Source organism: Coturnix japonica, chromosome 1, assembly GCF_054131305.1.
Source record: "Coturnix japonica strain WE chromosome 1, WE-NBRP24, whole genome shotgun sequence".
NCBI classification, from domain to species: Eukaryota; Metazoa; Chordata; class Aves; order Galliformes; family Phasianidae; genus Coturnix; species Coturnix japonica.
The window spans coordinates 87,206,704-87,234,010 of NC_140663.1; the positions used below are offsets into that span (position 1 = coordinate 87,206,704).

General features: G+C 36.1%; 1 long non-coding RNA gene across 1 annotated transcript in view; it reads left to right on the forward strand.

Annotated features, from left to right (window-relative positions):
- LOC107322263 (uncharacterized) overlaps nt 1-27,307 on the forward strand; it is a 78,480-nt gene that overhangs the window by 35,829 nt on the left and 15,344 nt on the right. The window contains exon 4 of the long non-coding RNA XR_001558877.3: nt 27,015-27,102. This is a non-coding gene — a long non-coding RNA (uncharacterized LOC107322263). The remainder of the gene's footprint in view (nt 1-27,014; nt 27,103-27,307) is intronic.

The following is a 27,307-nucleotide window of genomic DNA, read 5'->3' on the forward strand; positions in this document are numbered from 1 at the left end:
AAGAAATCCCCTTCTTATGTTCACATACCACAAATGTGCTTTTGTATTTGATCCCCACTGGGCTTACACAAACTGTCAGACAATGCCCTGCTGACTTCTCCAAGCAATTCTTAAATGGGCTATTAGTGATACAGCATCAATTCAGCAGCTTTAGAGTGTGCGTGATCATGTATACAAATTTATATGTGGGATTAAACATACTTGGAAGGATTAGATAAAAAACAAACAATAAATACGCAAATTATAAATGTGCTTTCTTTTCAGCTTTTGCTTGGGGTTTGAAGCTATCACTTGTTATATCCTGAAGGAGCGAGATGAAGCTTAGGTCACTAGGAATCTCTGTATCCACCTTCAGGAATTACAGTCCTAGTATGTTTCAGAGTTGTGTGTACTTCACTTTACTGCTTCGACATAACACTCCTGAAATAAGAAAATACAAATTAGGAGAGCTTTGGCAATGTGCCTACTCAGTACTCAGTATTTCATTCCTGGTAGGTTACTAAAAGCAACAGCACTTTGTTCATTTGTTTGTTTGTTTTAGATCTGGGGTCTGGAGACCACAGACTAAGCAGATGAACTGATGTTTAACTTCAGAAATGAAAGGCAAAGAAAGGCAAGACTTGTAATCCATGTGGAATGCAAAAAATAATTGCATTTTTAGTGTTGAAAGTGTCACTGCATCCTCTGTAAAGAACACAGAAATATTTTCTTGTCAGTAAAGCCTACAGAATGTGTCAGTAGTGGATCAAATATTAAAAGTAATTTTTAATAAGTGGGAATCAAAGAGGGATTAGAAGAGCTCAGGGGACTTGGAGATGAGACCAGTTCAGCGAATCCCACAGCTCAGGGGCGTAACAGGCGAATGCTCTGCTACCCACAGATGAGAGACCTGACAACCAGGCTGATGAATTTGAGATTTATTATTAGAAAGTAGGGACTGAGGGTATGTATAAATGGAGATCAGGTTTGATAGGTATGAAAAGGATGTTTCAGACAGGTAATGAAAAACTCACAACAAAATTTTAAAGTCAATGCGTTGACTGAAAGGAAGCAGATATAAATCTGCTGTAGCTGAAGTAACGTGATTGGATTTATTGCCACAAGTAAACATATGGGATGCAGTATACTGAACAATGTGGTCATTTGTGAATATTATTTCGTATAACGTATACCTATTGTTGTAATCACAGAGTTATAAAAATGGTCTTCAAAACAGGGCAGGTAACACACAGGGTAGCCATAATACCTGCAAAGTAGAAGCATGTTACCCAAGTGACTGCTTTTGAGAAAAGCTTTCAAGAAGTTATCCATAAATGCACTAAGAGAGTAAAGAATATAAAGTTGAAACTTTTGGAGGATTCATCAGACACACATAACTGCCACCAGATGGGAAAACAGAATATGACAAACTGTACATAAATAAAAGACAGATGAAAAGGGGGAGGGTGAATTTGGGGATTTGATTTCAGAATTCAGTGTCTTATGTATCCATCATCAGTAATGCCTTCTATCTCCTTCATATGTGCGAACGTGCATGCCTTTTTCCCCTTATCCCTCTACCTCCCTCACTTGCTTGCTCTTTCTTTCAGAGATTGACAGCTCACAGTTTGAAGAGTAGCTTAGAGAGAAATCCATACTGTTCTTTGTCATACTTCATGAACTGAGTGATCTCATGAGAAATGAAACCTTCAGCAAAGGAGGGGCCTGAGAAGAATTTGGATCCAGATCTCCTACAAAATATTTTGGTGCACTACAGTAGCAAAGAGCCACATCACATGGGTCAGTCCTGAACATCTGCATGGCTTAAAAATAATGTTAGAAGTCATTACTCTTTGAGCAATGGCTTAGAAAGCATTATGTAAAGCTACAGTTTATATTAATGTCATTTTTATCCATTTCATTGCTATTATTGTTGGCTTTTTTTAAAAAAAATCATACCTTAGAGAAATAGGGGTCAAGTGATTTTTTTCTGTCCTGTGCAGAATTCAATATTGGTGTCACAATTTTATGATTTTTGGTTACTGGTATCCCACATCATAACATCATGTAGTGCACTGAGAGTTAAAAATTTAATGCTCCAGTTTTGGGCACCTGTCTGGAAGAGAAGAAGAACTACATACGCTGGAAGACTTTGCATTCAGACAGAGGATACAAGCTTTTGTAGATCACCTGACCATCCTTTCCCTTTTTCGTGATTCAGACAGAGGATACAAGCTTTTGTAGATCACCTGACCATCCTTTCCCTTTTTTCATGCTCTCCTCCCTGCTTCTCAACCTGACTGCCCATCTCACCTCAGACTTATGGTGAGGCCTTTTCATCTTTCAGACACTCTCTCATTATACTTGATTTATTAGCTTAATTTGTAATTATACTGTATTATAGTGTGTCATCTTGAATTCTGATACTATATTTAGTAAATCAGTTTGTTTCTTCTTAGACTGTTGCTGCTGTTTTTAATCATTTGCGGTCCCCTATTTCCCTTTTCTGAAGGCATGGATCTACAAATCCTCTGCCCCACTAGTCATGGAACTGAGCCGAACCAGCCCATAAACCGCTGACAACTGGAAGGTTACATCTGTCTGAAACTGCCACTATCTCCTTTTCTGAATTTTTATTTATTTATTTATTTATTTGCCAATTTGTAGTGTTGAGCATTTCTGAGTCATGAGATATTTACATTTCTGAATAACTCATCTATAAAATATTATGTTCTTTATTCATGAAGACTTATGATTTAACTGGAATGTTCTATAATTTTAATTTCCACTCTTCAATAATTTTTAGCACTATAGCTTGGTGAACCTGATTTCTCATGACCTGGAGTCATCTAGTAAAGCTTATTATAGTGCAGTTAATACTCTTCTTAGAGCAAGTTGAAAATGGAAAGACCAGATGCCTGTGATCATCTGTGTCTGGGTGGAGGCAAACAGCAACCTCTGTTTGATTTCTCTTCTATTACCTCATCATCATAAAGATATGGTTTTGAATCTCATGATTTCAGTGACCTAGCAAGGAAGGAAGTCCCTGAACAGATGATGTATTTGATCACAGAGAAGATAATTCATAGCATGGCTTACTTACTTTATTTACACTATTATATTCTGATTTATAAGTTCAAGAACGGCAACATTTTCCTTTTAAATTCTTAGTCTGAATGAAAACAGTGTCCTCTAAAAATGCTCTGGTTGACATTTCATTTCAATTATCATGCAATTTTCTCCTTATTTTGCAGCCCTTATATCACTCACTAGGGACAGAGAAAAGATTGATATCTTTGCCAATTATTTTAGATCTCCTCATGACTTAAAATGTCTTTGAAACAAAAGGTTTTTTATAACTCAAAGGTAAAACAAATTATGACATAAAATTATATTTTCTTTCTATATATTAGAAAAAGAGAGAGCATTTATAGGTAGCAGATAAAAGAGCCTCAAAGGTGTGAAAACTGATCTAGATCTGTATTTAATTTTTAAAAATTTTTAATATAAGCACTTGTAGGCAGATCTGTAAAAATACATAGATGTCTAAATTCCACTGATAGCAGATAAAGATGGAAGTCTAAACATCTTTTATATCTTAATCTTTTTTTTACTGTTTACATAATGCTAGGAAAAACAGGTAGTTGAGAGCAATATTTTGACCTTTTCAGTATTTTTTAGTGGGACATTGTTGATGGAAGCAGATGTTTTTGTATCTTGGAAGTTCAATTTCTGCTTATACTTGCCAAGATGCTACTTGTGACAATTAACATTACATTTCTATTGTTTCTTTTAATTTTTCTAATTTTACCAAATACCTGTAAGTACTCAGATGATTTAGGTAATTTCTCTCTTCAACAAAATGATTGTGCTACTGAACTGCTGTCCAACAACTTTTCTTCATTCTGGAATACTGAGAAATTTGCATTCAGTGTGTTTCTTGTCACTGTACTTGTGTGTATGATATATCTTGGCTAAAGCTTAGCATCCATCCAAGAAAATGTTGAGGAGCTTTGACCCACTTTTAGGAAGTATTGAGCTCATTAGGAATTGCTATTAAGGGCCGTGTATAAAATCCCAGCTATTTATAGAACTCCAACAGATGGCATGAAAAAGTTATCTTTTCTTCGTTCTGGGAAACATACAGTGAAGGGCCTGCCAGAATATGGCAAAGACCTGTGCACTGATGAATGGATGGGAGATGACTGAAATCGTTTGCTACCTTCTTTAGTATGGCAATATAGAATCATAGAATCCTTTGAGTGGGAAGGGACTTTTAAAGGTCGTCTAGCCCAACTCCCCTGCAATGAACAGGGGCTAGATCAAGAGTGCTCAGAGCCCTGTATAGCCTGACTTTGAATGTCCCCAAGGACTGGGCATCCACTACATGGGGACATAAAATGAAATCATCAGATATCTGTGTCTAAACAAACAGTGTAGATTTGTAACCCAATCTATAACCATGCCATGATATTTTGGGTATGCATTGCTGTGCACTTGTTTTGGTCTTGTGTTCTCTAACTACCTTTCTTTTGGCCTATCTTGAGGCAGAATCCTGAGCCATATGGACCTTTGATTAGATCTGACTTAGTATCAAGCTAGTATGCTGTTTTATTTGTATTTCATGCATGATGCTACTCATTAATTCCCCATATGCATGTACAAATGCAACCTTTACTAATATTTCCACTGTCTCAATCAGGACACAGCACATGCTACACTTCGTGATTACTGTTTCGGATCTGAACATAGCAGCATCTGGAAATAGGAAACGTCACTCAGAAGTATCAGAATGTTGCAGAAAAAAAGGATGAAACATCTTCACCCATGGTGAAAATAGGGTGCATATACACTGGTCTTGCATAGTTTGTATTTTCTGCTAAAACTGATAGATTTGATATAAAAGGAGTGATCACCGGGAACAGCTTGATATTCTGCCTGTAAGAGATTACTCTTTTATACTATTGTCTCAAATCTTGCTGAAGGACACAGATGAACTAGTCCAAGCAAGTCCTAGTCAAGGGCTGAGAAATCCTGTCTGCGGACACAGAAGGACAAGGCCAGGGTCAACGAGAGACAGGTAAACTGCAGCTTCGTGGTTGGGAAGCAATCTTTTGTGTGGGCTTATCTCAAGGAAGGTGGCCATCTCAGGGGATGCTGCACATGACTCTTATTCAAGCACCCAGGGATGTCACATAGGCAGGAAAGAAGGAAAAAAGAGGGATCAGCAACCATGAAGTTAGTTAGGTTTCTGACAACAGATTCCTCATGATCTGAGCCCTACATGCTGAAGAACAAAAAGGTTGTTGACACATGAAGCCCCACAACCTGCCTCACCCTCCCAGACTTAACCTGTGGCTTCCTCCTGCTACCTGGTTGCTGCCTAAGGCTGCCCACTCTGCTGCTGCTCTCTGCCTGCACTTTTGCCCTGGACTACTGAAACTTTGTGCAATGGGACTGCTGCTAGATCCTGGTGGTGACTATCCCCACTTTTCACAATTCTTGCCTCTTTCTGTCTTTTTATTGCCCACCTTCCCTTCCCCATTACCTTAAATCATAATATTGTCTGTCCTCCACTTCCCCATCTTCCTGATTAAGATTTGTAATAATGTGGTCAGACTAACATTTGAACCGTTGCTTTTTAATCTCATGCCAGATATACAAATATCTGAGAACCTCCTTCCCTCCAATAAATTGGAGCGAGACACTACCTTGCCTTAAAGATATGGGTATGTATTATGGGCTAGTCATAAAAAAAAGGGGGTAGGTGGTGAGCAGGGTGAGGGGGAGCACTACACAGAAAGTGTGGTAAGAAGGCTTGAGGTACTGCCACCTAATAGTGCGTGTCACTGCTGCACCAGGGTTGGAGAGCTTACTTGTGACCCCAGGGGCACAGAGGAATGGGGTGCATGGGTATGCATAGGATGTGCTTCTCAGGAGTATTTGTGGGCCTCTTAGATAATGTTTCCTCTGCTCCTCTACCGAGAGAGAACAATTAAGCAATATCATTTTGTATCATTTGAGGAGCTGTGTGAACATATAGGTATACATCATGTGTGTGTATATACATATATGCAACTTAGAGTGAATAGTGGGATGTGCACTGCCTGTACTATAGCACACTGAGCTGGCACAATGAGGAATTACATACATAGCTGTATCTTGTGTCATTTAAATTGTATAACCACACAGATTTTACTGTGTGATCAATCTGATAATGAAATATGCAATATGAATTCATAGCTCATATGGGCTATCAGTGACAGTTTGCTGAAGTGTCACCAGTGAAAGGACAAAATCAATTGTTTCCACATATTACTGGGTATTCATATGGATGGTTCTTTCTGTCTCTTCGCAAACTTTTCCAGCACTCATACTAGACTAAACCATTTGCCTGGCACTGACTTTCAAAGAGAAGTGACATTATTTATTCACATTACTAAATTTATTTTATTTTAAAAACATATAATTACAGAAATTTTTGTATTAAATACTTGAATGTTTCATAGATCCTTTTACATTACTGGTAGGTAATGTACTACTAGATAGTAGGATTATGCAGTAGTGCTTTTTGTGTGTGTGTGTTTTCATAAAGCAAAGTCGATCAAAATAGTATTTTTTCTGATAACACTGAGGGGATTGAGTTAGAGAAGGCATTGATTTAGATTAATTTATCTTTTCTTCTAACTTCACAATAGTGGTAAGAACTGTAATTTACTATAAATGTGTACAGAGCAAACGTTAATAGACATTATCAGCTACACTGACATTTCTAGGTTGGAATTCCTACCTTGGACTACAGGACTTTAGTCACAGTCATATCAAGCAGTGGGCTGATGCTAATTAGATTTTTATCTGACCTAGTGGGTATTAAAGCAACTACTAGCTAACTGAAACAGTGTGGAACTGGATCTTTGGGTCTTAAAAAAGGAATATATTTATTCTAGCTTACTGGAGAAGGTTTCTGTCTCACCTGATTTATTCACCGTTCTACCTTTCCTTCCTTTCTTTAGGAACTTCTTTGCTCATCTAAGAAGTTCATCATTGTTCTTTGATCAGTCATTTATTCAAATAAATAAAATATTAGGAATGTCTCTGCAAGCAGAAATGTTACTGTGTATTATACTCTTTTGTTGATAGACTCAACAGAGGCTTATTGAGGCCTACGTCTTTCCAATTAGGATACAGGGAGAAGCACGATTGAAACATGGTTCTGTGGTGACACAAAGCTGGCCAACATTCTAAGTAAGGCACTATTTTAATTAAAGCAGAAAAGCAATTTCATTTTATGATATATTGAAGGTTCAAAGTTTATTTAATTTTACAGTAAAATGATTGTGAGACTGTGTTTTCACAGAAGAATCTACTACTGAGCATTTAGAGCATGAAGTCCAGCCAGAAGATGGCTGGACTTGATTCTTTACTATTCTTCTTTAGGAATAGAAGGGTTTTTGTTATTTTTTCTCCATTCACATTTAAACAATTGTTATTTTGGATCTGACAGATTCTTTCCACAGCCTCGCCTTTTCTAGCTCTCCCTTGAAGCCTTCTCTGCATAAGAATTAATCTTAGCAAATGTTTAATTGAAATTGATTCATTTTCACAAAACATTTTGCTTCAACCAAATTGCATTTTTCGTAGCTGAAAAAAAAAAATAATATGACAGGTTGTAATTATATTCTCTACATAGCCATTGGGAAGAAAGTATACAGGATCAAAGTGGTAAGAGAATGTGAGTTACTCATAAAGTTTTATTCTCCTGCATAGAATAATAGTAAACCTCATCTATCTTAAAAAGACTTGGCACACATCCAGACACCAGGTATTGTCTTTGTCTCTGTTTACAGTGATTGCATAAAATGATCAGTATTGAACATTCAATGGAAGCAGATTGCATGCACAGCATAATTAAGTTGCTTAGGCGACTGCCTTTGGATAAACCAATTTCTAATAAACTGTGTGTTGGTATGCTTATTCTCAACTTCTCCAAAATATGCCTGCTGCTTAGTTATTACTGCTCACCTTTTCTTGTGCCAGGGTAAATTTTACTTATTAAATACCCTGAAAGGAGATTTTAGTGAAGAAAGGAGCTATGCCAGTGGTGAACTCTCAGAAATCTCAGCTATTGAAATCAGAGTTTGAAATTTCAGTCAACAGATTTGTGTTTCCTTAGAGTTTTAGTTCTCTTTTATTCCCCTCTACCCCTTCTTCCTTCTTGGTGTGGAGCTCTACATATATATATATATCTACATACTCTACATATATATATATATATATAGGATAAGGGCCTTGTTATAGATATTCCAGTGATATAGTCTGAGTACAAAACCAGTAAGGCATATATGCTTATGTGGAGATTGTTCTAAAATCATGTCATATAATGTTGTCAAAACTGAGAAAATGGTTCCTGAATGAATAGATCAGATTAGCTAAACCGTAGGGTCCTGTAGGCCTGAGATTGTCCATATGGCTCTTTAGTTTGCTACTAAACAGACTCAGACTACGTATTTTCTGACAGATCTTCCTCCTTGGAGAAAGCCAAACTGCTACACCTGAAGCAAGAAAGAAGTCAGAAAGAAACAGGAGTTGTAGGGAAGCAGTGATATGGTCTGACCTTCAGTAGATGAGGCTGGACACATGGGAGACTGCATCTCAGGGTGGCACATAAAAGTTAGCTAGGTCTGGTATTCTGAGCCTCACATCAAGGTATTGCAGCCAGTCTGTAACATGACCCTGTCAGGCAGCATACAAACCATCATAGGTGCTAAAGCTCTCTCCTGTCTGTTTTCTGCAGCGTCTCCTCCCCTGAGCACTCAGCATCAGTTTTGAATACCCATTTCTTTTTCCATCTTTTTCCGCTGAAGAAGCTGAAAGTGGTTTCTCTGTTCTGTGTAGAAGTCAGGTGCAACTTGACAAGAAGTAGTCTTTCCAGCTGTTTCTGATTTAGCTGCTCTGAATATGTATTGTATGAATTCTCTTGTGGCTGCAAAATCTAGCTCAGGCAGTTGGTTATCAACAGTACTTTTTTTCCTGCTCTTTTTGTGGGCATAGCGTTTCTAAAAATATATTATAAGCTATTGTATAATCGGGCAGTCTCCCTTTAAGCGTTCTATTGAATAGTTACTCAATATCAAGAAGCTATTCTCATCTTGAAGATGCCAATTACATGGTGCCAAACAAAAGTCTGATCTTTGCCACACTGATACTGGTGGCAGGCAGGGATGTGGTTTCGTCACATGACTTAGTAGGTCAGATTGACAGTTGGGCTAGATGTTCTTGAAGATCTTTTCCAAATTCCTTGATTCTTTCATTTCTATAGACTTGTAGAATATATGTAGCTGAAGAATGTTTTCTTAAAATGCACATTGGCTACCATTTTTCTTCCAAAGTATTTCTTTCAGTGAGCTGTAGGCTTTGCTGTGTTTTCTATCCAGGTATACATACTGTTTCCTGAAACAATACAAACCACTTTTTTAAGATTTTGTTTTACAACAAACATATGTTCATTTACAATAGGAGTGTTTTTACCACTATGCAAGCTGAGTTTTATCTCTCTGTGTTCAATATGACTGTCTTTTTATCGACATGATTTAATGAAATACAAGAGATTATATTAAATTATGTATCAGTGTCTAAATTGTAAGTCATAGAGCATTTTTCATATTCAAGGTGATATATAAAGCCTCTCAGTGTAGCCTTATCTTGAGCAGCTCCTGTAATAAAATTTAGTTCTTTGTTCAACGTGCATTTGATTCATATTTTGTTTCTCTTTAGGTAGCTTCAGTTCTTTGAATGCAGGCTTCTGCAAAATGTTTACATTTTGTGTGTAATGACCTTGTTTAAGAACAGAATGCTGCTAAGGGTTTGTGTCATCTTCAGAATTTTGAGTTACCTTTAGTGCCATCTTACATCAATTAATTTCAGTAGAACTCTGCAGATATGTCCTTTTAACCTTCAGCTGTTTTTTTTTTTATGCTCCTTAAGCCTTAATGTTTACTAACTAGAGACACTGCTTTGTTTTCTGTCCATCAGTTAGTTTTCACTGGTCAGTTTCACTTTATTCTTTCTGATACTACTTTATTTTATTATGTAATCAATTGTTTAAGTAATTTATTAATATATCTGTTTCTATTAATCTTACTCATTGACTTGGATTTTAAAGCAATTACTGTTTAAGTTCAGATTAAAGATTTCAAAGGAATTTCTATTCAACAGGAGCTGGACTGAGCTTCAGATTTGTTGTAAAGGCTTCATATGTTTCTTCCACATGTTTCTTCCCATCTTGGTGTTCCCAGATGAAATTGTTCACTTTCAAGAAAAAAATCTCTTTCTGGGCGTCATATATTTGAAACTTATGGGCTAAACTAATAACTGGTTTTGATATCTTTCATTTTGCTGTAGGCTTCTACACAGATTTTGGTTCTCCAAAAGGTCATTGTAAAAAGCCAAAAAGTATATTTTCACCCGGCTGCAAGAGAAAACAAACTCCTTGCATAATTTCTTCTAGTTTTCTGCTACACTTCTGCAACCGTCCATATTCCCTTCTGTCCTTATCTTTTTCTTCTGTTCTGCTTTCAGATTTGTTCTTCCTTATACCACGTATTGCCTGACAAGGTTTTCAGGGACTCTCTTGTAGTTGTATCAAAAATCTCACTAGACCATTACTTTAAGCAGAACTGGATCCATGAGATGAGTATTTATACTCCGTCCTGCCCACAACTTGGCTTCACACAGGGGCATTGTTGACCAGAGTAGAAAGGATAGGAACATACCTAGGGAAAAGTTTTAGTTTTCATTTTCTCTAGTGGCATGGACCTAGATTAGCATAAACTACTTGTGAAAATTCATCCCATTTCAGAGGCATGAAGCTTACTGAATTCAGCCTTAAGAATGACTTTTTCCAGTGTTCACAGAGTGTCTACACCTGCATAGACAATCCTTGTCCCCTTCAACTGCATGCAAACATTATCCAATCTAAAAACCCATACAGTTGCTCTATTCTGGTATACCATTGCCAGCAGGGCAAGGGGGTAACTGTCCCCCTCTACTCTGAGGTGCCAGCTAGAGTACTGCATCCAAGTCTGTGGCCCCTAATACAGTAAAGATGTGGAGCTTTTGGGAGAGGGTCCAGCAGCAGGCCACAGAGATGGCATAGGAGAGCACCTCTCCTGTGAAAACAGGCTGAAGGAGCTAGGCTTGTTCGGCCTGGAAAAGAGAAAGCTGTGGAGAGGCCATGTTGAAGGTTTCCATTATTTCAGTGGAGTTTATAAACATGAGGGAAATCAACTTATTACATATGTAGCGGTAGGATAGGGGGGAAAGGTTTTAAATTAGAGGAGGGGAGATTCAGATTATAAGTCAGGAGGAAGCTTTTTAATGAGGTGCTGGCACAGGTTGCCCAGAGAGTTTGTGGATGCTCTGTCCCTGGAGGTGTTCAAGGTCAGGTTGGATGGGGCCCTGGGCAACTGGTCTAGTGACTGACAACACTGCCTGTGACAGAAGGGTTGGAAATTGATGATTCTTGATGTCCCTTCCAACCCAAGACTATGATTCTATAATAGTAGCTGTTGCTAAACAGTATTAATGCATGAGTGTAATTTCCACGATGAGGTGTTTTGAAGCTGGTTGATGTGGTACATAAGTCGAGGAGTTTATATGTGTCTAAATATGCCTCCCTGAATTCAATGGGTATCTTAGGTTTCCTAATCTATCCTGACTGCATACTTTTTGACAAAACATGCACTGTATTGCTCAGGCAGGTGCTTCTCAACAGCTCTGTTCAAATGATGCTTTGTTAAATGTTTCAAATAATTAAATTTAATGAAGAGCTTGGGAAAAAAAAAACAAACAAAAAACCTATTCATACTGTTCACTGGTCTACTTTGTGTGCTTAAATGTGATTGACATCCATGGTGGAGAATGTGCATCTTCTTTCTAAAAAGTCTCCCCAGGTGGTTGCTGATGCAAAATTGATGAAATTTTACAACTTAATAAAAACTGTTCCTGCAGATGCAGAAAAGGTCATGTAGGAATTTTGTGTGTTAGAGGTGTTTTTAATGTAGTTTAACACAGCCAATTTCCATGGATTGTGAATGTGCTAGTTTGGTAACATTAAGACCAGCTGGATTATAGGAGTTGAGAAAAATAATGGTTTGGTGATCTTTGTCCAGCCTAGATGAAGGAGTCATTGCAGGGATCTTTGCAACAGAGGCTTCCTCTGACCACACAGTTTAAGAGATTTGATCCCCCTCTCCCCTGAAAGTGCTACTCTCTGCAAAGATCTCAAAACTAAATTAGTTTTTTAATAAATGTTCTGCCTGTGAATGTCTATGTAATGGATTATAGGTACACTACTGTGATTGTAACAATGGTCGGGGCAGATTTTCAAAAAAGCTTTGGCACTGATTAGCATCTAACAGTGGATTTTTAAATTTCAGGGAACTGGAAATGGAGAGGACTTTATTATCCAAAATGAGAGCTCTGAAATATTAAACACTTGTCAAAACTTACATGACCAAGTGAGAGGTGGTTAATCTATGAAAATCTGGTGTTAATTGGTGCAGTCTTCATGTTGTAAGACACACATTTCTCCCTTGTAAACTTGAGCGGCAGTCCTCTGTCCAGTGAAGAAAAGTAGTTATAAGAGATCTCATTAGAAGGAGCAGTGTTTGAAACCAGAGCTTGTAATGACATGCCATTTAGCATTTCTTTTCCATGTTTGTTAGATGCTTCTTTTTCTCTTTAGAAACATATTGTCTCTGAAATATATTATAAATTAGTATAGCAACTATAAGTATTATAAATACTGCTCCAAATGTAATGACTCCTATTTTATTATGAGGGTCTACAATCACAGGGATTATTTTTGGTGCTATGGCAGTAGAAATTGTACCTTTCCCACCAATACATCGTTACATGTTGTTGCCATGTGACAGATGGCAGCGGAGGGGCAGTCTGACAGAATGGTATCTGACATGAAAGTGTGTAGGAAGCAAAGATGTGTCACTGAATTCCTCTGTGTAGAAAAAAAAAAGGTACCCGCTGATATTCCTCAAGAATTGCTGGACATTTATGGAGACCAAACAGGGGATGTGAGTACAGTGAGGCAGTGGGAGTTTTGTTTGAGCAGTGGTGATAGTGACCATGAGTCACCTCCGCTGGTTCAGATATTTATTAGCGTACCACGCAGTCTCTTGTTAATCACTGGTGAAAGTGCTTGTTGGTGTGATTGTGTTGAAAAGTAGTGTTTTGTAGCTGGGAATTTGCTATATCAAATAGTGCTATTGTACTCCATGTATTTCCACAGAAATGAGCCATCTATGTAGTTTCAATTGGGGAAAAAAAAAAAAAAGTCTTCTGTGCCTTTGGATGTACTGCAGAGGTAAACAATTATAAAATTCTCCATTGTATGACTGCTATCTTTCTCCTCTGAACAAAGTTATTTTTAAAACTACATATTGATTTCCTTCTTTCCACATCAAAACTCCCCGGAAATGACCTCCACTGTCCTGCAAGGACCCCAGTTTATAATCTGTAGCTCAGTTTCATGGTCAAGTAAAAGTTTCCTATTGATTCCTGAAGGACCACTGATGAGTTCCTCAGGGACCTGGGGCCAGAACAGGAAGCACTGCTATAATGAACACCTTTTGAGATAAACACTATGTGAAATAAAAGAGAGCCTGCAAAATGTCCTTAAATTTATATTTCTATCAAGATTTCAGATAAAGTACATGACTTCTGGACTTTAATTACATTTTTGTCACTCAGCAGTAATTCACTTAGGATGCTGTTGTAAGTAACCAGGAGAATACAAAGCCACAATCACCTTGTTATAATAGTTTCTATGGAGTGCTCCTCATTTTTGTCCAAAAAAAATGTTGATTCTTCCTTTGAGAAGACGTGACTGTGGGAAAAGCACCAGCTTTCTTGGTCTGAGTTTATTATCCTGCTAAAATCTAAAATTCTTTAGCTGCTTCTTCTCCATCATAGACCTGATGAAGATGTTGAGGTATCTGGAAGAACAGAGCTGGAAGTAGACATGGAGGCCTAAGGTGTTCTACAGTAAGACTATTGCAGGATCAGCATTGGAAGCCATGTACCTTTTACTTAAATGTTTTTTGCCCAGCTCAATAGATGTCAGAGCTGCACAGCAGAGACTGAAAGTAAACATTGCCTGGGGGAAGGACACATAAAGGAGATCAAATTTAGGAGATTTTAAGGTTTGACAAGTCTTATGTTTACCAAGAATGTTCTTATCCTTAAGAATAAATAAATAAATAAATAAATGGACAAATATTAATCAAATCAGGTATTGAAAGGGAAAGATACTTTTATACATGTTTTGTATATGTTTGAATATTTATGTATAGATTTTCTTTGAACTCGCTCGGATGGTCTGCCATTATAATTAATGTATATTGTATTAGTTAATCTGCCATTGACTACCTCTAGGGATGTTGCAGTGAGGAGGGTGGTTCTCTGTTCTTAGGTGACAAGTGAAAGGATACAAAGCAAAACTTCAAACTGTACCAAGGCAGATTCTGACTGGTTATCAGGAAGAGTTTCTTCAAGGGAATTGATGGTTAGGCACTGGAACAGGCTGTCCAGAGAGGTAGTGGAAACATCATCACAATTAAGAACTGTATGGGTGTGGCACTTAGAAACCTAGTTTAGTGGTGGACTTTTTTAGTGTTAAATTGATGGCTGGACTTCTGATCTTGATAGCATTATCCAAGGACAGTGACTCTATGAATCTATGTCTCCTCATTCTGAGTTCTGCCTGTCATACAGTGAAGTACACAAACAGAGTTGTTCTTTTGGGAATTAAGAACTTGTGGATTTTTTTATATTCACATCACTTAGTATATGATATAACACTTGTTAAAAATAATTTCTCAAGGTGTTTCTAGCAAAAGGAAATTATAGAGAAGATTATTGCACAAAATGATTACTTCCAGAGTCTTTGAAAAAGATATCAGAATTTTCATTTCCAATTACACTCACGTATCTGCTATGTTTTGGTTGCAGACTGAATTGAAAAATTATCCCAGACATTTCTAAAATGATCTGTTTAGTATGTTTACGGGCTCAAAGTGTAATACTGTTTCAAAAAATGTGACATGGATTCTATTAATCTGTAACCATATGAACACTATAGATACTGCTGTTGGGCCTGTGACATCGGGAGGAAGGGTCACATTTACAGATTAACCGGGATCAATACAGTTGTATGGGCAATAAAACGTCTATTATTTATTCTTTCTTATGTTTATTAGGGAATGCTTGGAAAAAAAATAATGAAATATAAGACAATATTGTAGGTAATCTCTGCTGCTGAAAATGCAGAGAGTTTCCATGTGGACTAAAGTAACATCATTTTGGCTCCGGTTATCAGTTCAAATGTGCTTATGCTACATGAATCTATATTCTTGGTTATTGCAACTCACAGGAGTTATCTAGTTAGAATTCAAAACTTAGTTGTTCAGTGCTTTGACCTTTAAGGAGGACAGAAATCAGAGTATTGGAAGTCCTATGGCAGAAGTCCTCACAAGATGTAAAATACCACAGCTCTAAATTCACTGCACTTAGAGAAGGGATTTGGGAAACAGTGAAGAGAGAAAGGAATATATTCTTTGTTATAAGTGGCTCTTAGGAAATTTGTATGGTACATTTTTCAGTAACTATGGCAAGTGAAATCAAGAGAGCATGAAGCTGACAGTCATATGACTGCATGACTGTTAGAAAACTTACATATTTACTTAAGCTTTTAAATACCTAGACTCACAAGCTGTGGTGGTAAGATGTGTGAGTGAGCACTGAAGAACATGAGTGGCAAAATGTGATACCTTTAACAAATTATAAGTCCCTTTTCAGTCTACTGAATTTGACGGTTTTGGTGGTGTCTTGGGCTTTTAAGGAATAAGAAAATGAGGTAGTATCTCTCTTCAAAATCCTTATGGGATTTTAAATGCTACTACCAGAAGTAGCATAAAGGACATATTTGTATTTAGACAGAGCCCCAAATATTTCTGGAACTGATTAAATTCAGTGACGCCTGGATGCTTCTTCATCTGTCCCTGACTGACGAAGGTGCTCTGTGAGGAAATCTGCAGGTCTTCCTCTTAAACCTCTGGTAATTGTTTCTTGTGTAATAGATTCCCTCCTATTACTCCATTTGTGCCTGTCAGTTGTCCTTTTGCCAATGAGGTTAGATTTAAGAGGCCGTCAGGCTTGAAGGTGCCTGCGAGAACTGCACTGGGGACCCAGTGTGGCAAGGGTGCACAACCCCTTCCCCAAACCTAAGTACAGAGAGACAGCAGTGAGACCTGGCTGAGTATTGTGGTATTGGAGCAACCACAGAGAAGCACTCTCTTTTACACAATTCCAGTCTTTAAGATGAAAAAAAAAAACAAGTGAGGAAGTTGACTCATTAAGCAAAGGGCAATTTCTTCGCTTATGTAGGTTTTTTTCATACCTAGAAATGAGGAAGTGAGAGATAGAAACAAATGGATGAGTACTAAAACAATCTGATTATCAGTGTTTTTGTAAGGATGAGGAGTAAAAAGCTAGGAATCTGTAGAAAAAATGGAATTGTTTATTCCAGTGCTTGACATTTTAATTTCAAAGAAAAGCCAAAAACTAAGGAACACTTGAGGAATACCTGTCATGGACTACTAAACTGCCTACAACAACACAACATTTAATAAGAATAAATCATTTACCTTCTCACAGTTCTGACTGTAAAGTAATGGCATTGTCCATTTTGTAGATGCCTGCCTTGTTTTTTTCTTTTTGAACAGCCATTTCTTACCTTTAGTGAAAGGTTTTTCTGTATCAAAGTAATTTGTTTTGTTGTGTCATTAAAATAGCTGCAGTGTTATTTCTGGTCAAATTCCAAAATATGTTATCAGGGTTAGCTTTCAAATTTTAAGAAGTGTCATGCCATTTGTTAGCATGCTTGAAGATTATAGCCTATGAATGATCATGAATAATTTAGTTCAATTTAGTTTAAATGATGCCTCACTGAATTGAAAGATTTAGCATATCTAGATGGTGAACAATTGTAAGGTAAGTAAATGCATACAAATATAGAACGTGGCTCTAAAGAAATGCCTGAGTGACCTTCTAACAGATTTGCTCTAATATTTATACAGGATGATAAGATTTTTAAATCTGGAATTGATCCAACTTTTTGTTTGTTTGTTTGTTTTTGAGTGCGTCTTTTTAATGAGCATTGGTTTAAAATATCCAGGAAAATGAAGAAAATTGAGAGAAAAAAAATTAAAACTTCTTTGGTATAAAGAGAAAGAAGAAAATGAAGATAGATTACTATTTTTCTCTCAACAAACAAACAAACAAACAAAAAGAAGTCCCCACCCCACCCCACTCCCCCCAATGTAAAAACATATCTAAAGTAATTCTATATTTTAGGTGTCATACATATTTCAGGCATGTAGAAGAATACTGTCACTAGGATGATGAATTTTTGCATTGTAAAAGGAAAAATTAGGCCTGTAGTCTTTATGAAAGATTAAGAGGAGACATGATGGAGTTGTTTACTTTTCTGAGGAAAGCACTGTGGATGCAGATGCAGTAAAACTGCTGCAGATTATGAGTCTTGAATTTGTCATTTCCTTAGGAAGAAAATCTTCAGTATGTGAAAATACTTTTGAGTTTTGGAACCTTTAATATGTCAAATGTAGTTACACATATAGGTAGAAATTTGCATGTTAGCAAAGGTTCCAAAGGCATACTGGATTGTATGAAATATGGTATTATGTCCCTTGTCTTCAATATCATGCCTACAGCCCAGTGTGATCTTTGAATGAATTTGATGTAACTTTTTTCATGTTTAGAAAGATCAATGCTGAAGACATACAGCTTACTGAAATTCTTTGATCTGATTCAAGTCAATTGAACAGTAAGATGTTCTGTCCATCACTTCTGGATAGTATTTATGGTTTGTAAAGATTTGGCCACTGTTTGACTTAACAGAGGTCAGTTACTTGTCTTAATAAGAGACACATATCACAGTCTCAAGTTCTGTCTCCCTGCATCAAAATAATTGGAGATGATAATGCCAATATTGGATAGGACAGCAACTTTTTAGTTCCTAAACATTGTGGTGATTTCACCTGCTACTTCAGACTTCCACTGAGTGCCAAATGGTCTATTCTACTGAGAAGCAAAATAGCAACCTCTGACATCATCACGGATTAAGCTTACATCCTAGACTTGAAACAGTCTGGAGGTCATGGATTTTTACCAGGTTAATAGTATTGAGCACTGCTTACTGTCTGTTAATTAATGGAGGATGATTTCTCCATTCAATAGCTTGGGTCTGTCGTGTGCCTCTGGCATTGCCTGCAGTGATATAATATCCTACATAATGGAAATTACAAGACAGAGAAGACTAGTACTAAAACAGTCTGGTTTTAGATTGATTTTTTGTTTGATTGTTTGATTGTTTTTGTTTTTCTGTTCTTAGCAACATTTCATAAAGGTATAGAAATTAGTGAGATGTTTTCAGTTTTGACGTCTGTATCAACAATATCATTGATATGCAGATGTAAATTTGTAGGCTTGTCCTTCATAGAGCATGAAAACACTAACACCAGGCTAGCCCAGGTACTGTCTCATAGCTGTCAGCAGTTTGTTGAAACCAAACCAGAATGAGGCCAAGCTCCTGCTGGTTAGCAAAAATGAAAATAAAAAACAAAAACCAAACACAAAAAGACATATTAAGAATTAAAAACTGGATGTACAGTAGAAATGTAGAATGGGCAATCCTGGTGGCAAATCTTGTTTGACTTAGAAAAAAGACAGTATTGGAATGTCATTAAGTGATTATATTTTCCCAATTTCTAAAATCGTAGAGAAAAATTGAAGTGCAAGAAATTTTTGTGTAAAGATCTAAAATTCTGGAAGCCATCAAAAGCAAGCTTACCCTTGGAGTTTTTTTTTTCATCATTAGTACTGCTCATGCCTTTCTTCTGAAGCAGCATGTTTTACTGCTATCTAGGCTGGAGGTATACGGCACCATGCTTTACAGAAAGTCGGCTATCAAAAGGTATTCAACTTTTTGACAAATTACAAACTTCCAACATTACATTTTAGCTAGATAAATAAAAGTAAAAATAAAATAATAACAATAATAAAAGTATTAAAGGTATTAAAGTGGACTTTTTTTTTTAACCATAAAAATTTATTGGGGTTTACTTTGTAAAAGTGGGTATCATGTATAAACAAATATTAGAAACTTCTGAATACCAATCTGATTATCCTTAAAAGAAAAAGCACCTGAGTTCAAGTAGTTAGAATTGAGAGAACATATAGTTCTATGTACTATTTCTAATAAATGAGCAGAATTACAGCAATAATAAAAGCATTCTCCTATTCAGTCAAGGGGAAAATGCCTTTTGACTTAAAATGGAGTGAAATTAACATAATTGTCTTTTACATGTCTATATTGCTTTGTGCACTCGACTAATTCTACTTATATTTCACTTTAATGAGATGATTGCAGAAAAGATATTTCTCATTTGTGCAGATATTATAGGACTTGTTTACATGATCATTGTGAACAGTATATGTATTGGCTTATCAACACAGTTATTAAAAAAAAAAGTGCAAAAAAGAGATATTGGAAGACACAAGCGAGTAAAATTTATGTATTAAAATTGTGTGTGAAAGCATAACTAATTTTGGACGGTGATACAAAAGACGCATAATTCTAGGACTGAGCAAATCAAACTTGAACAAAACACTGTTAAATCAGAAAATCATAAATACTAATCATAAAGCAATATATATACCATAAAATAAGAAGAGGAATTGAATCTGTTGTCTGATCTTTTTATGCATTGTTGGAACGCAACAAACTCTTTTAAGCTCCCTTCCAGCCTAATAATCTTTAAAAATAAAGACATTTGCACCTTGTAGTCAAGAATTAAGTTTCACATTACCTACGTATTACAGTTTAACACGTATACTGCAAGATAAACTCATATCAAAACCAATTGCTAATTAAGGAGTTATGAAACCTGGTCTTTAATGTCTTCAGTCTTCCACACCTGCTTCCTGCCATCCTTCCTCTGGTTCCAAGCAGAAATAATTAGTGCTCCTGCTCTTTAGTAAAAAGCTGAATGAGGAAGGAGAGAACAATCTTAAAATATATCTTTATACATAAATTTTCACTCTGACTTGTGCTTAATACTATGAGAGAAAATTCATAAAGTCTGGGACAACTTTTTTGCACTTTTGCAAGTACTTAAACACTGGTATGGAATAATCAAATACTGCATGTGAGAGGAGATGGTGAGGGACTGGAAATTTTACAGGCAGCTCCAGAAACATGAAAAGAAATCGAAGAAACATCTCCTTAGATGAAGAAGGTATTTTTCTGCAGCATATGTAGAGGACCAGTATCCACACTGCAGCCTGGGAAGGACTCCGAGCAGGAGCAAGTGAGTACTTCCTGAAGGAGCTGCACTCTGTAAAGATCCCATTCTGTGTCAGAGAAGATCTATTATGGCTAGAGCCTCTATTCCCCATCCCCTATACTACTTGGGGAGCGAAGAAGCACAGGACTGGGAAATTAAGCTGAATCTGGACAAGAGGAGGAAAGGTATGATTTTAAGATTTTGTCTCTGTGTCATACTACTAAACTCTGTTTTTATTGGCAATAGATTAAATTAGTTTTTCATAAGCCCGTTTTTTGTGTGATGGTAAATAGTAGGTGCTCTCCTAGTCTATTTCAACCCACAAGCTTTTTCACTATATTTTCCCCCTTGGTTTCACTGAAAAGGGGATATGTGGGGGAATCTGAGGAAGAAACTGGAAGCCAGCTGAAGTCAACCCACCATAGTACAGCTCACTGTAGAAAGATAAAGGATTTATAGGAATCTTACAATATTAAGAGTAATGCTCAAATAGCAGTAAATATTCCTTAGAGCAAAGAGATTGTATCCTATCAAAAATCTGCCTGTATATCTTCCTGAATAATCTCTATTTCTATTCACCTACTAAGGTAGAGTACATCTTGAAGATCTTTAGAGTATTTTTTCACTGAGCAGTTATCACCCCAAGTAACAATAGAATTATACAGGATACTTGTTTAATAAGAACACTGATTTCTGCTGGAACTGATATTTTAGTTAAACATCTGGATTATCTTGCATTAAAAGTGTAGCACATTTTGAAACAGTTCATCGGCCTCTATTTACAATGAGGAATATAGTATAATACAAAGATCTTTCTAAGCAGAACCGCTGTATCAGAGCAGTAATAAAAGGCTGCACTTAAAAATGGAAACGGGGGAATTCTCCTCACTTGTAAGATTCCATCTGTGTTTAATACTGGTAAGGTATACCCATGGGGAAGAGAAAGTGACATCTAATATGGGGTGAAAGAGTACATTTAGTTCAGTGAAAATTGTCTTGATATTTTGCAGTTTCTGAGTTACATTTCTTGGTAGAATAAATACCACCTTAAAGCAAAGATGTTACAGTAATGAAACAGGCTCTGGTTCCACTGAGTTATTGCTACCAGTATCTTACTCTTTCCAATGCATATATGCATAAATTTTGCTTGCAGTCTTTAAATGACAATCCTTGAAGTGAAAAACTAAGTAGCATAAATTTTATGCATATATTTAATAATGTATTTGTAAAATTTATTTGTAAAGTAGGTTAATAAGAAAGTTGATCTGAATTAGTAACACATTACCTATGAAGAAGTTATACATATCTAAATTTCACTAGATGAATACATAGGAATGTGTACTGGTAGAAAACAAGGCAGCTGAGTTGAAAGTAATTGTGAGACTCATAACACAGACTTTGAGTTTACTTGTGTCCTGTGCACATGTAAAGAGACAGAATAAAAGTGAATGTTGAAGAAAGTCTCACAGACACATAGACATAAGGAAAAAAAAAAAAAGAAAAGAAAACAGAAAAAAAACACCACCAAAAAAAAAATAATCAAACACAAACAAAACAAAACAAAACAAAACAAAAACCCGAACACTCACTTAAATACATTAAATTGTTAGAAATAAGCAAAATCAAACATCAATCACAGGTCTAATCAAATACACAGGAAAAGTTATTGCTATAATAATATGGTTTTACATGTTATTTATTTTATTTGCAAGCAGATAAAGTTGTTTTTGTAAATTATATTTAAGAATGTCTGAAAGATGCCCAAAATAAATACAATTGGCTTCCAGAAGCAAAAGACAGATCTTGTCTTATCTTAGAGGAAGTTAATTTACTTGAATACATTTTGTGATTGGAATCCTTATGTTTTTGTCTCTATGGGAAAGATAATGTGATATAGTTTAACATCAGCTTTAGAGAATCTCTGAACATTGTGTGTTTTGAAAGTCTCAGATTTAAAGAGCTGTCCATCTGACCTATGTTTTATTCTAATCATCCCTGGAAGAATCAGATAGTTCTTAGTTGGAAGTGAAAAAGTAGGATAGATGTAGTGTTCTTGTGTTTGCAATGCCAAAATCATGTGTTTCTATGGCAACAGAATTAATCTATACTGTTTCAATTGGATGAACCCTGATAAATTTTTCTACCTAACGTAACATCAACTGTGGTCCTAGTGACATTAGATTGCATGATATAAATTGTCTGAGTCTAGTCTTTGTCACCATTTAACAAAGATGCATTAAAGAACTTGAGTAGGGTGACACAGGAGCTGTAGTTGGTACTACACTGTGAGATGCAAATACAACTTCATCTAAATTATGTTTTCTTAGCTACCGAATTAACAATGTCAGATCAATCTACCTTTTGTGAGATCATCCTCAACTGATGCATTTTTAAAGATAATCTCTATAGAAATTCAAATTTTAATCAAACCACTTTGCCACGTGAGCCTGATGAAATTCATAAAGGAAGACACCTTCAAAAATCTAGGTTTTCCTAGAAAGTGGCTTCCCACTGCCTTGTGTCTGTGAGCCTCTTAGGAAAACAGGATCTTGTGTCTAGCTCCTCTAGATCCACAGATCCACCATTGAAGGCTTCAGCTCAGCCATTTCTAGTGTGCCAACAATGCAATTATTGCAGTTTCACCTTTTAGGAGTATATGGTCTTGAGCAAAATGGAGCCAGACATAGATTTTTATGTTTTAAAAGGAAAAAAACAACAACAACAAACAAACGAGTTCTTGTTTAGTGCAAGGAAATAGAATTCTCATTCATGAAATGAACATATGACACTCGTGTCTTCTCTTTATATTCTTTGCCCCTAATCTATTATTTCTGGGTTTCATTATCTGTTGCATTACTTGGCCATGGAATCCTTCTTTTCTGTGAATAAGTTTGCTCTTATTTGGATGAACTTAGCACCGATAATGACATTTCTGATCCTATAGTAATTCCTTTCCAGATCTTCTCTTGACCTTCTTCCTTTAAAAAGTGACTTCCCACCTATTTTTCTGAAAAGATTTAGTGGGAACTAATAGCATTCAGGTTTCCTTGTCAAATGACCCTGGATTGGCGTCACCAGCTTATTACATTTTCTTTGCAGGAGGTTTGTGGCTTAACCTCTCCATTAATTCTTCAGATTTAGAAATATAAAGCAGCAAACAGCTATTTTGTTGTCCTTATCTTGTTCCACTTGGCTGAGGAATCATGATGGGAAAATCTCCTGTGTGATAAGCATAAGGTTTGCTTTTTACTCTACAGGACTCCTGCTCATTGTAAAAATAAAATAAAAAGAGTGAAAAAAGAAAAAAGCTTAATTTCAAACTGAAGTTCATACGCTAACATAAATATGTGCAAAGTCCTAAACAAACTCCATGCACGTTATATGAGAGAAGCTTTGAAGTGTGTAATTCTTCCACATAAAATCAACCAAAATACTCCATAGACTTCATTTTAAAACTGCAGTTCAATCAGTATGCTCCAGATGGCACACAACGATGATAAAATTATGCATATGTTACTTTGAAAGATGGAATATGCAAACTGAAGTAGCTTGTTAACACAAAGCCTCTAGAAGCAGCCTTCAGAACCAACACAGTCATCTGTGTAATCAGGAAACAAACAGCGTTTTTGACTCTTAAAATATAATCTCAAATATAATGCAGGAAACACTAATGTTTGAAGAATTAGCAGCATTTGTATGCTAATAAATACTGACTGTCGTCTGTTTTCCAAGTAGATAGATGACTAGTTTGACTCTAAGTAATTTAAAAAATAATACAAGATATATGAGTTTGTAAGATTAAATGTTAGTTGAAGATAATAAAGGATCAACAGAAAAACTCCATATCTTAAAGTAATTTTGCATTACCTTTCTTTCATTCAGATTAAAAATTTCTGCTCTGATTAGTCCTTGTTACATTGAATACTGCAGACTGCAAAGCAAAGTTACATCTGAATGCTGATAAGCCTAAATTTCAAGAATAATTCCATGAGATATCATTACATGCCTGTATGTGTTGTGTAAGATAGAAGAGAAATTCCCTGCTTGCATTTTAGCAACTGATTAAAACCTATTTTTAATAGTAAGCTTACAAAGTATAACTATAGAGAATGATGAGACATGGAAGGAGTATGTTGTAAAATAATTATATATAAAATAGAAAATAATTTCTGGAACTTCTGTTCATTCACTGTTAGTATAATTTCCATCAAAAGCACAGTTACATGGCAGAAACCATTCAAAGGGCTGACAAATCAGCCTTCTTGAGTTACTGGCTAAAAGCCTACACTCAGGCATCACAAAAACTGTTGTCTCAAAGAGCAGAACACACCTCAGTCTGGTCAAATGGAAATGTGGATGTCTAAGAACTAAAGAAAATGGCTGTAATAGAGTAGCTTTCCCTACAACAGCTATCCGAAGCATATTTATTTTAAATAGTAGTCTGGACGGTTTTAGATAAATGCCATAGCAATGCTCTTTGTAAATGCACAAATCTAGGTAAGTACTGTATTGTATGAGGGGGCAAGGTTTACTTTTTGTAGTTCTGCATATTGATTCTGATGAACATTTCATGCAAAAGGAGTTTCTGTAGTAGAACATTTCAGAATTCATGAATAGTAATTGAGCCCTTTAGTTCTGCACTAAACTTAAATCCATTATTCTCCATTTAAAGCAGACACATCATGTTGCTCTACAGAACACTGCTCTGTCAATTCAGTGCTTTTTTCAGTGAGCTGGGCTAGAATATTAAGCACTCTTTGCTCTCGGTATTCTTGCTGTGCTTGAACACGTTTGGATTCCATTTGAAATAGGCAAATAGCAATTCTGTTCATAATGAATAGCCTATATGTATATATGCACCTTGCCTTTGAAAACGGGAGCATACGTTATTTGCCACATCTTGAATCTTCGGCTTCATTTCCTCTCTCTCCTTCCTCAATTCGGTACATAACTGTGGAAATGTAAAGTACAATAAGAGTCATTGATGGATATCTGTCTTCTGTATCAAACATACCATTCTACTTCAGCATTCAAAGTATACATTTTTTTTTACTCATAAACAGATTAAAGAAACACATTTAAAGACAAAGAGTCAACAAAAAAGAATAAAGTTTCTAAAAGTGCCCTTCCATGCTGAACAATTTTCAACCATTTTTAGAATGTATTTATTACTCCGGTGAAGTTTTATTATGCTGATGCAGACAGATGTCTGTCTCTACCATGCTTGCAGAGATACAATTCATACTCTTCCAATATAACTTTTTTGGTTGTTGCTAAAATTGTGTGAATACATAGTTTAAATCCTCCTAACATGTCCTGTTAAGTTTCTGCACTAGAAGGATTTTATGTTCAGCACAAGCAGCAAATCATGCAGTTTTGCTTAAATGAATTATCTTGTCTGAGAGCAGTGTGCTAAGCTGAATTTTGTAAAAGCATGCCAAAATCTAAAATTTCCAGCCTGCCAATTTTTTCCCTGTTAGCTACAGTCCTGTTACATTTAGAACTCCATTTATAAGGATTGCCTTCACAGAAGCAGAAGAGAGAAAATTGAATAGAAAAAAAAAAATAAAAAAAAATCATATATATATTTTGCTTAACACATCTCCTACAGGGATACCTACAACTAAGAGAAATAATTAGAAGAAATATCTCATTTCCATACTTGATGTTCAAATAGACTTGAAATCATAAGGTACTAAGGAAAAATTATTACAGTATGTATATGTTAATCCACAAAAAGAACAATATTTCTCTCTTCCGTACTGGAAGAGTTGAAATATGGTTGTATAGAATAGTTCCCAGATCCTCCCCAAGCCACTCCTTTGTGTGTAGAACTGTAGACTTGAGATATAAAGCCTACTGTTCACATCTTCATTGGCTGATGGTATTTTCATGTGTACATCTAGTACATGTTATGGTAAAGATCAGCAAAAAGTTGAACCTGCTGAGGTTATGACAACATTTTAAAACCTAAGGTTGTTAAAAATCGTCATCACAAGCCTTAGCAAAAGTGAGACTGAACTGCCTGTGTGAAACAGACATAATAAAGACAGCATAAACAATGAGGGCTTCTTCAGCGCAACACATTTTGCGTGCAGCTATCAGTGCAGCCATTTATGCATCCTTTGCTAGTAGATGTTGATAATGAGCAATGTATCAACCGGTGATAAAATAACAGGTGTTTTATCCTGTGTGGTAACGTATATGTGAAATGACTTCCTGATTTCCTGAGAGCTAGCAGGACAGAACAGCTTGAGAAGACTTGCAAGCATATTCCAGGCTTCCCAGCTCAGGAGGTGTTAATGAATTACCAATTAAAACTGTTGTTTGAACTAAAAGATGACTGAGAAATGGGGCTGCCAATTTAGAAAATGGTTTAAAATGCAAATCTTTCCTCACAATCAATTTTTCAAGAAAATAAGATAACAATTCAGGATTTAAAGACTGTAATTTGAATTTGGTATTATTGCTTGGATGCTTGGATTGCAAAGGTAATTGACCTGCAGCCTCATGTAGTGTACAAAGTAGATGCTCATCCAGAAGAAAACCTATTTTTTTTTTTAATTTATTTAATTATTTTTTTTTTTTTTTCAGAAAATTGAGACATTCTGCTATGGGTTCACTTCTGTTCCTTGCAGAGGTCAAACCAGTGTCTGCTTGAAAAATTCATGATCCAGAAAAGGTAATTTTTAATGAATATTTATGAGAGATGTCCTTTCTTATCAGAGCTGTGCAAGTTTTCAGAAGCTTGCCACTAAGTCTGGATTCTGATTCGTAGGAAAAAAGCTTATGAGTTCAGTCTGACGAATATTCAGGTTACATTTTTGTCTAGGTTTTTCTAGCTTTTTCTGGTATGCATCTTTTTTGCAAAGAGAGATACTTTCTTA